We start from the raw sequence: 12,058 nt of genomic DNA on the forward strand, positions 1-12,058 counted from the left end.
TGCTTTTTATCATGACCGACAACAGCCTAATGATTCTTCAATTATTTATTTATTACATTGTGGTCTATTGCAATTCCTCTCAGTAACACACTGATCTTAATGTTAAAAAATAGACTGGGCTTTTTGACTTTATAAATTTGCTGTATTGCACTTATTCACATTGAAAGCAAAAATTGCTGCAACGCTCAGTATTTTCAAATAAAACCTTGTGCCCTTTTAATAAACTTTACCAGCTTAACATGTCCTTAATTCTGCGCCTTTTTAAATCCGCCACCCGTACAGCCACACCCCTGCGCCAGTCCCCACCATGGTAAATGAATCCTCCAGTTCCTCGACCCCACCCCACACAATACTGTCCCTCCCGTCAATCCGTGGCTGATCCAGGGCAGGCAGAAACGTCTGGTGGGGTATTAGCCCTGGGGCAGCAGATGGCTCAGAGGCCCCTCGGGTGGAGGCAGGACTCCGCTCTAGCTCCCCCCTCGGCTGGATACTGGATGAGCCTCCTTCGAGGATTGTCCACAAAGACACAGCGGCGTAGACACATGCATTCGCAACCACACCTTTCCCCACTGTGTCACTTAGCGCTAACTGGTGCTGTGGATGTCTTAGACACCTAATCTGTTATTGTGACCTTTAACCCAGTCACCCCACTTCCCCACTCTTGCAGACAAATCCTTTGCCTCAGAAAGATGATTAGCTCAGCTGGTTAAGGGTGTGGTGGTTTATGGTGTCAGATCATCTTTAAATGATCTCCCACGAGGACCTCAGTGTGTTTGCTCTACCTCTTGAATACTTCAAGTCATCTAGAGTACCTTGCATATCTGATGGAAACCCTATGGTTGTATATTCCCAATTGTTAGGAGAGAAATCATATAAAAGCAATAAAGTTGCACTGGATGTTTTCCCCAATTGCCTTAAATTCTCACTAACAATAAAGAAGCGTAGAGGAACCAATGCAGCAAAGAGAGTTGCCCATTAGAAGTTATTCCCCCAATGAACTCTGATATTATCCGCTCTCTGTGCTGATCTAATGCAACCTTTGAGTGATGTAATGGACGTGTTTAATGAAGTTACAGACAGGCCACGTCGCGTCTTCTCCAGTAACTCTGATGGTGAAGCGAGATGCAGCGATAAGAAGCCCATTTGGAGCTGGCACTCTGTCCTGCGTGCATACAGAGGCTGGCAGGCCTTCGAAGTGTGGAGTCTGATGAGATCAGACTGGTAATGTTATTGCCATAATGGCTGCGTGGCCACATGCGGTGCTTTGTTTTCTAGAATGCGCTGTTATTCCTGACAGAGCTAAGGTTACACTTAAAGCAATTATTCTCAAAACACTGAAGACGTTTACTTTGTGAAGGAGAAGTCCTCCTTGAAAGGTGTTAAAACACGAATTCTGAAAATGGAGCAGAAGATTTTATCAGGGATGGGCCGGTAGGAGTTTTCAATCATAATATGACCTTGAGTGACATTAGGTTATTGGCACAAAAATTTTAAACCAATGCACAGCATCAACTTGCATCTAATAAACGGATGAACAACAGTATCACTTGGTGCTTTTAACACACACTGTTCATATCGGTCTGAGGTGAATCATGGCAGAACAAATTAACCTACTTCAGCTGTTTATCTGTCTGACCATTGCTGTCCTGCACAATTCCACTTGATTCTCATCTCCCTTCAGTGGTCCATCTGGAATTTCTTTCACTGAGCTAGATCTTTTTGGTTGGATTTTATGAGGAGGAAACGTATAAGACAATTTATTGCTAGCAAAAATATTGTTTGTTTGGCTCAACACTTCTCTCTTCACAGTGGAGGATAGTTGTTTACAGCGCATTCAACTGTAAACTTCATAGTGGACGCATTACGTATATGATGACCAAACCTTGGTGATTGGGTAATGTTAAATCCAATCATTTAAAACTTTAACATAGTCCAGGCCTCCAGCCAGCAGTAGTTTCTCAATATCCAAAGGTCCAGACCTTCTGCCTGAATCAAATCGTTTAAAACAAGTGGATGGTTTGCACCAGGCTAGTTGTATCCAGGTACATCTCCAAAAATTCTGGAGATCTAAATGAGAAGTTTTAATATTTTTGTCACATATTGTAGAAAGTGAAATGTTTCCAAATATTTTAATTTGTTTTTTGATAACTTTTGACACCTTTGTGTCTTCCAGTGCTGCATGATTCTGTGAGCACCTTGCTCTTGGACTTTAAATGGTCAGGATGGTAGAAACATTTTTGCTGTTCTTGAAACTTTGACCGTTTTAAAGTTTTGGTATACCTCAAGACTGGAAAGCATCAATTCCCTGGGTGTCATCAATCTTTAATGTTGAGTACAGTGCATATTTTTCTGATGCCCAATCCCTGGGTCCTCCTGAGCACATGCCCCTCCTCGTTATTTACTCAGTAAATTACATCGTGGCCCTGCTCCCTTAAAAATGCCATAAATTTGCATAGTTGTATTAATCTAATTAGATTCCCCAGAGTTTAAGTTTGAGGGTTGCTGAGATTGAAATAGAAAATCACCCACGGCCATGATTACTGTTTAATTAAATATTTCCATATGCTTCTTTTTTTCATTTTTTTTCATTCCACATCCTCGTGGTTAATAAAGATGGAGAGTCTGGAAATGATTTGAAGCTTAAGCGAATGCATGAGGTCATATGAACCACCTCCCCTCACTGTGGTCAGTTTGGACAGAGATTAGATCATTTCTGAATCTGTGTGATGTAGTGGACCCCAGAACAACTTAATTCAAAGATCAGCTTTTTAGTAGAAAGATATTTGAAAAGATGAGCTTAAAAAAAAGACTTAAGAACTATTAATTTTCTTCCAAGCTCATACATGCAGTAATACCATTTGTTTTGCATGAATATTGAGTCCTAGTTGTTTTTTTGTTTTTTTTCTTGTCAGTTTTTAAGAGATCTAGGAATCAAATTGATTGACAATTCCTTAGAGGAGTTAAATAATTCAACTCCTCGCCTTTGAAATGAGAGCAGCCAATAAGCAGCTTGCCCAAGTGCAGAAGAGTCAGACATGCCTCACTGGAGGACGGCTTGTATTTAGCCTTTCAAACTGACCAAGCAGACACTCGAGCAGGGAATCAGCCTATTGTGTTTGGCCTTGAAGAAACACTGCTAGTGTATCTCGATTAGCATCTGAATATGAAAGGCTTAAATTAACAATGCGAGCGTGGTCATACAGGGGGAGCATGTCTCCAGCTGCTCAAAGCCTCTGACTGGCTGCAGGCGACGGTAAAGGACATGAAGGCGCAATAAGGCGTTGCTGGGGGGTCTGGAAAATAGAACCTGCCCTTGATAAAGAGAATCAAACACCCTCCAATGGCGCTAGGTGGGCTTTTTCTGACGAGGGGGAGCACCCGGCCTGTAATAGAGACTTTCAGATCCAACAGCAGCTCGTGACGGGGAGCGCAGCAATCGAAGAGTGAGCTGCGGGGGGTTGCTGCCGCTGGCCTCGGATTGGACGCATAATGGAACCTTCTTTTATTCAAAAGTTCATGCTTATAAAAGTAGAAAGAAACACAGGCAGTTACCTGCTGATATTTTTCTCATTATTTCAAAGTTACTGCTAGACTAACAAGCTTGATTTGACATGAATAAAAGATGTAAGCTTGGATAAAAATGGTTATTATTAGGGTAATGCGACAGATGTGATGACTGATGTGGGCCGCTAACTATACATTGTGCTGTTCTCTGTTTGACTCAAGTTTCCTGCTGCGTTAAGGTGATGTTGAAGTGTATTTTGATGAACGTTGAGCCGCTGAACCAAGCTCTTTGACATTCAGAATTGTGATCGTTTCTGTTTGAACAGACACTTTCAAGCATTACAATGAGCCCAGCTAACTTAGCTGATGTTCATTTGTTTCGCCTCAGTAATAGGGTTTAACAACGCATGCTCCTCAAGAGCTGTGTTGTCATTTTAGTGAGGCTGTTGTCTTTCTCGGTGAGTTTTCAAAAACACAACTTCCAACAAATCCAGTAATTAATTCAGGTGTAATTGAAAACTTTGAGTAATTGCACATTGCACTAAGTGGTAAGGTAAAATACAGATAAAAAAAAAGTGAAGCATGTTCCTTTGGGATAATTTTTTTTTAATTGCTTTCTGAATATTTAATTATATTCTCCAAAATATAATATCCATTATATATATAATATATATATATTTCCATTTTTTGTTATACCTAGTTCATTCTGATCACAATTTTACTGCAACTTGGGTTTTAGATGATATGTACAAGTATATAATTCAGTCAGGGTTTGGGCTTGGACTAGATAATGCCAATGTTGCCAATTTTACCCTGATGCTGCATTTAGACAGTTTTCTGACCCCACAGTAACTATTTTTCAAAAAAAGCAATGAGTGATGGGTCTAGTCACTTTTCCTGGTGTTAATAGAGCCTCTCTGTGACTGATGTGACAGAAAACATTGTTCTCTCAAGCAGCATCCACTGTGCTCCTCTCCCAAAACACTCCCAGGCGGTCCAGTCCTCCCAGCTGCAGGACGTGTTCATGCCCTCTTCAGCCAGATTGTAAATAAATAAAACATGCTTGAAGTCTCTACTCACAGCCATTGTTAGATGTAAATGCAAAACTGCCTTTGTCTTAAATACCTATGCCCAATAGCCTTATTGTGTCAAAGCTTCTTTGTTGTACTTTGACATACTTCTCTGCTTCGTGACAGTAAAACAAAGCATTTCTGTTGTTGCTTTTTGACATTGTTAAATTGTTTAAGTGCATATGGGAAAAAAAAAGTTTGACCACAAACTTCCTTTCGGTTACTTGGTCTGAATACAGTTAATCTCACTTAAAGTGCAGATTACACTTACTTTAATTATTTCAATTACTCAAACTACATTTGAGTAATTGAAGTTGAGTAGCCATTTGTAGGACAGCCAAATATCTCTTTTTCTCTGAGTGAGGAATGTCCCACTACACGGATGGGATGCTGCAGGACAAATCTGACTTTGTCAAGAAATTCTGTATGGTTTGATTTCCTTAGGATCTCAGTACATCCCTAGTAATGTTCTGATTTGTCCTGTATCGACCAGCCATCTGCAGATTCTAATCTGTTCTTCCCAGGACAGATCACCGGACTAAAATCCCGGCTCTGACTTTAAATCTGAGCACCGCATGCTAACCCAGCGTAGCCTAATCGCTTTCCCTCCATTTGTTGGCAACGTTGACAAATCTCCTCTTTGCTCTCGTGTGGTATTAAGAGGCCTGTTATTTCCTTAGCTGCACATCTTTTATTCTAAATGGACAGCTTCTGTCAGCACAATGCTAAATTGGTCAATTAAAGCGGCAGTGGGATTGAATTAAGCTCCAGCCTCTGATCTCGTTCAAAAGGAGGGGGTTCTGGGCTGGAAATGATCACTTAAAGTGTGCACCTAACAAACGAGCGGCCCTAATTGATCCAAATGAATCCACGTCAGGGTTTGATGGATTCATACGTGGGCTCCATCTCGGAGCTCAAGAGTTAAAGCCCTCATTTTTCATGCGGATAAGGAAAAGAGGAAAGCTGGCATTTTACATAGGGTTAAAACACACTCCAGAGCTTGTCAGGAGGGCGGCTGTGCATTTTGTCGCTCCAGACAGATCCACACAAATCTACACTTGGCAGATATGGTGAAACACAAAGCAACCTGCTTACTATCTTAGCTTTATTAAATGCAGTATTTCATTGTTACCCAAGAAACCATGTGCTGACACAAATCCCTAGCTAAATAAGGCACAGAGATGAAACCCTAAAACTGTGCTTTAGTAAATTGCTCTTTAGTAAGCTTTGCAATGGCATGAGGCTGTTTTATTTGCTAACAAGTAATGGTTTTATTAGGGGCATGCCATAGCAATGCATAAGGAGAGCAGTACTGACTTGCGAAGCAAGTCAGTACTGCCTCCATGCATTGCATGGCAGGCACCTATTGTTCTACACCCAATAGAACGCCTCTTTATTAGGGGCATGCCATAGCAATGCATAAGGAGAGCAGTACTGACTTGCGAAGCAAGTCAGTACTGCCTCCATGCATTGCATGGCAGGCACCTATTGTTCTACACCCAATAGAACGCCTCTTTATTATTATTATTATATATTTATTCTTCCGTCACCGTTAATGCGGCTCGTACCGCTGTGTGCCCACCCACAAAAGTGGTATCAAAACGTGCGGCTCGTACCCGAGAAGGGAGCTATTACTTTTATTGGGGATTGGAGTTAAAATGATTACATAAATTAATAAAAACTAAAAAATTTGAGATTTTGTGTCTCACAGAATCAGTAATCTTTCTCTATGAAACACACACACAGGACTGTTTATGGCTGACTCAAAACCCTTTTTAAATCCCCCTCACAGGCATAAATATCGCCCTATTGGTCTGAAAGTTGGTCATAACATAGATACACATGCCTGCTCATGTACAATGTTTACAAAAATTTGCTAGGGCTTATGCTTTTTGTCAGGGTCCTTCAGACTGACGCCTGGTGTCTCCCAAGTATAGAAACTGTGTCTGAAGAGGATTTTCCCGCTCTTTGGCTCTCACAGCTGCAGGGGATTAATTACCATAGCAACAGAAGAACAGAGTGTCTGGAACTGCAGCTCCCCAGGACTGCACTGTAGGGTTTTCTGGTATTTACAACTGCTTGTGTTTTCAGCATTATACTACTGATTCAAGACTATAACCATTACACATATGTCCCCCCATGTTAAAATCTGACATAAATAAGAATAAATAGCTGATTAAAAGTCTATGGACAGAAAATAACGTCGCTGCTCCTTTAAGGAACCAGCGGCACAGACGCAGCGCCTGCGATGCTACAGATCACAAACCTGACAGAGAGCGGAAGAGGATTCGTAGGAAAAGAGCGGTGATGCTCAGCAAGGCAGGTCATTAGCATTTGTACAAAAGTTAGCATTTCACTGTCTATGACTAGTGCACTAGCACTTTTACCTAAAGTTAGCTTTTACCTAATTTTCTCATTAATTAGAAATGTTTAGTATACTGAATAGAGTAGTAAAATTAAAACAACATGGTCGTGTTGCTCCACATCCTACTGCCAGCATTTGAGCTAACATTAGCATATTGGCTAATTTTAGCATATGCATCAATTTTAACATAATGAATGGTACAAGTACAGATTATTCTACATGCTTCTGCCTCTCCACAGGTTATTGACTACGTTGCAGCTTTCTTTAGCATTAATGCTAATTTTTAGTATAAAAACACTGGCTCAAAGCCGACGGGCACACTTTGGCATGCCCCTTTAAAATTTCTGCAGGAATTTTCTAGTTATTATTAGGGGCATGCCATAGCAATGCATAAGGAGAGCAGTACTGACTTGCGAAGCAAGTCAGTACTGCCTCCATGCATTGCATGGCAGGCACCTATTGTTCTACACCTAATAGAATGTCTCTTTATTATTCCATATTTTTCTTCCGTTACCGTTAATGCGGCTCGTACCGCTGCGTGCCCACCCACAAAAGTGGTATCAAAACGTGTGGCTCGATCCCGGCATTGGAGCTATTACTTTTATAGGGGATCGGAGTTACGACGGCGACGTAAAAAGCGAAAAACGAGCGAAATTTCCAACTGCCGAAACGTTAGAGTGTAACTGACACCAACTGCCGCTTTTTAGAGTGAGAAACAGAGTGGAATTTTGACCCAAAAATAATTTTGAAATCGCTCTCATGGCCGCAAAACTTGTGCTATTGGTATGAAAGTTGGTCAGGAAATAGCACCGCATGTCTGCTCCGGTAAAATGTTTTCAAAATTTCTCTAGGGCTTACGGTTTTCTGTCCAGGTGCTTCAGAGCAAAGTGATGGGACATGACCAACTGACGCTTCATCCTCAGTGTTTTATATAGGTTTTTGAGTTACTACAGATGGAGGGTGAACAGAGTGTTATATCTACAAGCAGGGCAGAGTTTTCTGGGCATTATATCACTGGTTTAACCCAACCACTGTTACACATTGGATTAGTGTGGCCATTTAAAATTAAGCTTACTGAAAATTTTATAATAAAAGACTGTATATTTCTTTGCAGCCTAACTAACTCCTAACTAAAGCCTTGACATATTTCACATCAGGTCATTACTCTTTTGGCCTTTATGTGACTGGTTTAAACAAACTACTGTAACACTATGATTTGGTGTGGTAGTTAAAATGAAGTTTACTGAAAGTTTCAAAATAAAAGTCTGCATATTCCTCTCACGTTAGTGCACCGCCGAAGGCGGTGCAATAATATTCAGCTTTTTTTACCTTTTTTTTCGCTCAGGATAGTGTTCATTAACATTAGCACAAACATTAGCATTTGACCCACCATATTGTGCACCGCCGTAGGCGGTGCAATAATATTAAAGTTTTTGTTATGTATTTCTCAGGATAGTGAACTGCCTTGCGCAGCAAGGCAGTTTACTGAAATAAATATCAATAAATATCCTGAGAAATAAATATCAGGGAAGACAAAAAGCCATCTCATACGCTTCAAACAGTTTTTGCATCGGCCATACGGATCTTGTAGGGGAAGGGGTCGTTCAGACTGCTTTTTTCATCAATTCTGACTTTGTGTTTACATCAGTCTTATTTAAAATAAGCATTCTAGCAATTTTTAGTAACTTTTTCCTGTCAGGTTAGTACATTTACATCAGTCATTCTTAAAATAAGCATTTTACCCATTTTTGCTTTGGTCTCTGGTTAGTATATGTACCTAAGTCTTTCTTAAAATGAGCATTTTAAGCTAAGACCCTGTTCCTCCTTCTACTGAAGACAACTCCTGCAGGTAAAAAAATATTGTTACATCATATAACCCCTAAAGAACAATACTACTGATGCATTTTTGAAATAATAACTTTGTATTTAGGGAAAATTACAATTGATCACAAAAAAAATTAAATTAAATCTTTAAAAAAAAAAAGATTTAATTTAAAAATTACTGAGCTCTGCACACACCATATTTCTCTCATCAGTGCAATTACTGTGAATGACCTACAGATATGAATCACGGTACTATGGGAGACGACAAATAGCCCTCTCGTACGCTTCAAACGGTTTTCGGATCGGCCTTACGGATCTTGAATGGGAAGGGGTCGTTCAGTGTGCTTGTTTTAGTGAAACTGGCTGGCTCAAACAGATAGAATTGTCTCCCCCTGTGTGTCTCTTACAGCTGGCACCCTGTGGCCTATTTACCATAGCAACCGAACATGGCAACAGCTCCTGAGTCAGATAGCAAACATTCTATGGCAAACATACAGTTAAAGCAAAGGGCTACTATTTAAGTGGTTTAACACAACCACTGTTAAACATTGGATTAGTGTGGCCATTTACAATGAAGCTTAATAATTTTTTCAAAATAAAAGCCTTGATCATTTTTACATACTGCAATTGCTCTATTGGTGATTTAAAAACTGGTGTTACCAAATTACTGTTACAGACTGGATTAGTGTAGCCATTGATTATGACGCTTACTGAAAATTTCAAAATAAAAGCTTTGGCCATTTTTACATCGAGCAATTGTTCTTTTGGGCCTTACATGACTGGTTTAAACAAACCACAGTTGCACATTGAATTACCATGGTCATTAAAATGAAGCTAACTGAAAGTTTCAAAATAAAAGCCTGCATATTCCTCTCGTGTTAGTGCACCGCCGTAGGCAGTGCAATAATATTAGTGTTTTTTATGTTATTTATTTCTCAGGATAGTGAACTGCCTTGCGCAGCAAGGCAGTTCATTAACATTAGCACAAACATTAGCATTTCACTTCCTTTGACTAGTGTACTAGCACTTTTACCTAAAGTTAGCTTTTAGCTAATTTTCTCATTAATTAGACATGTTTAGTATACTGAATGGAGTAGTAAAATTAAAACAACATGGTCCTGTTGCCCCACATGCTACTGCCAGCATTTAAACTAACATTAGCATATTGGCTAATTTTAGCTCATGCATCAATTTTAACATAATGAATGGTACAACTACAGCTTAGTCAACATGCTTCTGCCTCTCCACAGTTAATTGACTACGTTGCAGCTTTCTTTAGCATTAATGCTAATTTTTAACATCATAACGCTGTGTCAAAGCCGACGGGCACACTTTGGCATGCCCCTTTAAAATTTCTGCAGGAATTTTCTAGTTATTATATATTTATTCTTCCGTCACCGTTAATGCGGCTCGTACCGCTGTGTGCCCACCCACAAAAGTGGTATCAAAACGTGCGGCTCGTACCCGAGAAGGGAGCTATTACTTTTATTGGGGATTGGAGTTAAAATGATTACATAAATTAATAAAAACTAAAAAATTTGAGATTTTGTGTCTCACAGAATCAGTAATCTTTCTCTATGAAACACACACACAGGACTGTTTATGGCTGACTCAAAAACCCTTTTTAAATCCCCCTCACAGGCATAAATATCGCCCTATTGGTCTGAAAGTTGGTCATAACATAGATACACATGCCTGCTCATGTACAATGTTTACAAAAATTTGCTAGGGCTTATGCTTTTTGTCAGGGTCCTTCAGACTGACGCCTGGTGTCTCCCAAGTATAGAAACTGTGTCTGAAGAGGATTTTCCCGCTCTTTGGCTCTCACAGCTGCAGGGGATTAATTACCATAGCAACAGAAGAACAGAGTGTCTGGAACTGCAGCTCCCCAGGACTGCACTGTAGGGTTTTCTGGTATTTACAACTGCTTGTGTTTTCAGCATTATACTACTGATTCAAGACTATAACCATTACACATATGTCCCCCCATGTTAAAATCTGACATAAATAAGAATAAATAGCTGATTAAAAGTCTATGGACAGAAAATAACGTCGCTGCTCCTTTAAGGAACCAGCGGCACAGACGCAGCGCCTGCGATGCTACAGATCACAAACCTGACAGAGAGCGGAAGAGGATTCGTAGGAAAAGAGCGGTGATGCTCAGCAAGGCAGGTCATTAGCATTTGTACAAAAGTTAGCATTTCACTGTCTATGACTAGTGCACTAGCACTTTTACCTAAAGTTAGCTTTTACCTAATTTTCTCATTAATTAGAAATGTTTAGTATACTGAATAGAGTAGTAAAATTAAAACAACATGGTCGTGTTGCTCCACATCCTACTGCCAGCATTTGAGCTAACATTAGCATATTGGCTAATTTTAGCATATGCATCAATTTTAACATAATGAATGGTACAAGTACAGATTATTCTACATGCTTCTGCCTCTCCACAGGTTATTGACTACGTTGCAGCTTTCTTTAGCATTAATGCTAATTTTTAGTATAAAAACACTGGCTCAAAGCCGACGGGCACACTTTGGCATGCCCCTTTAAAATTTCTGCAGGAATTTTCTAGTTAGAGTATGCTGCGCACTTAGTTTCTCTCCGCTTGTTTGAGAAACTGCATACATAAACCTTTATGACTCTCCTCCTTGGGTTTTCTTTAGATATGAGAGCGCACACATAGATTCATAATCATCTTCAGATATCCAAGCTTATGTTTCATCTGTCTCCCATGAGACCGCCACCTCTCCACCTCTCTCTGTCTGTCTCTCTCTCACGATACGTGGTGTATATACACCTCTGTAAGGGAAATCCACCTGCTTTTGATGTCCCTCTCTCTCTCTCTTTGCCTCTCTCCTTTCTCTTGTCTTTCTCTTTCTGCCGGTCTATCGGCACCTCGCCTCTGCCAAAGCAGGTGAATTAAAAACGGTGGAAGGCTCTTAGCCCCTTGGATGAAAGAGAGCTTTAGAGAAAGAACAGGGGTGCTGAGAGGGACAAAGCAAATGGAAGGGGGTATGTGAACAGAGAGCCTAGTAGAGATGGTGAAACATATGGGAAGGTTCACCACTGAGCGGATAAAAAGAACGCAACAGAGTAACAGTATGCAGAGAGTCGGGGATGGTGCATGGAGAGGTCTATCAATGTACAGAAGGTGAAAGCAATTGGAGGTTCAAGCGAGCGGATGAATGAAAGGGATGTTGAGGCAGGCTTTAAGTCTAAAGATGGGAGGGTGACAGGTGAAAAGGACAGAACCATTTCACAGGTTGAACAAATGTTGAAAAAAGATGAGTGA

General features: G+C 40.3%; 1 protein-coding gene across 4 annotated transcripts in view; it reads left to right on the forward strand.

Moving 5' to 3' along the window:
* plxna1b (plexin A1b) overlaps window positions 1-12,058 on the forward strand; it is a 213,921-nt gene that overhangs the window by 111,837 nt on the left and 90,026 nt on the right. The window lies entirely within an intron of this gene.

The sequence above is a fragment of the Poecilia reticulata genome, chromosome 5 (assembly GCF_904066995.2).
Source record: "Poecilia reticulata chromosome 5, P_reticulata-male-v2, whole genome shotgun sequence".
NCBI lineage: Eukaryota > Metazoa > Chordata > Actinopteri > Cyprinodontiformes > Poeciliidae > Poecilia > Poecilia reticulata.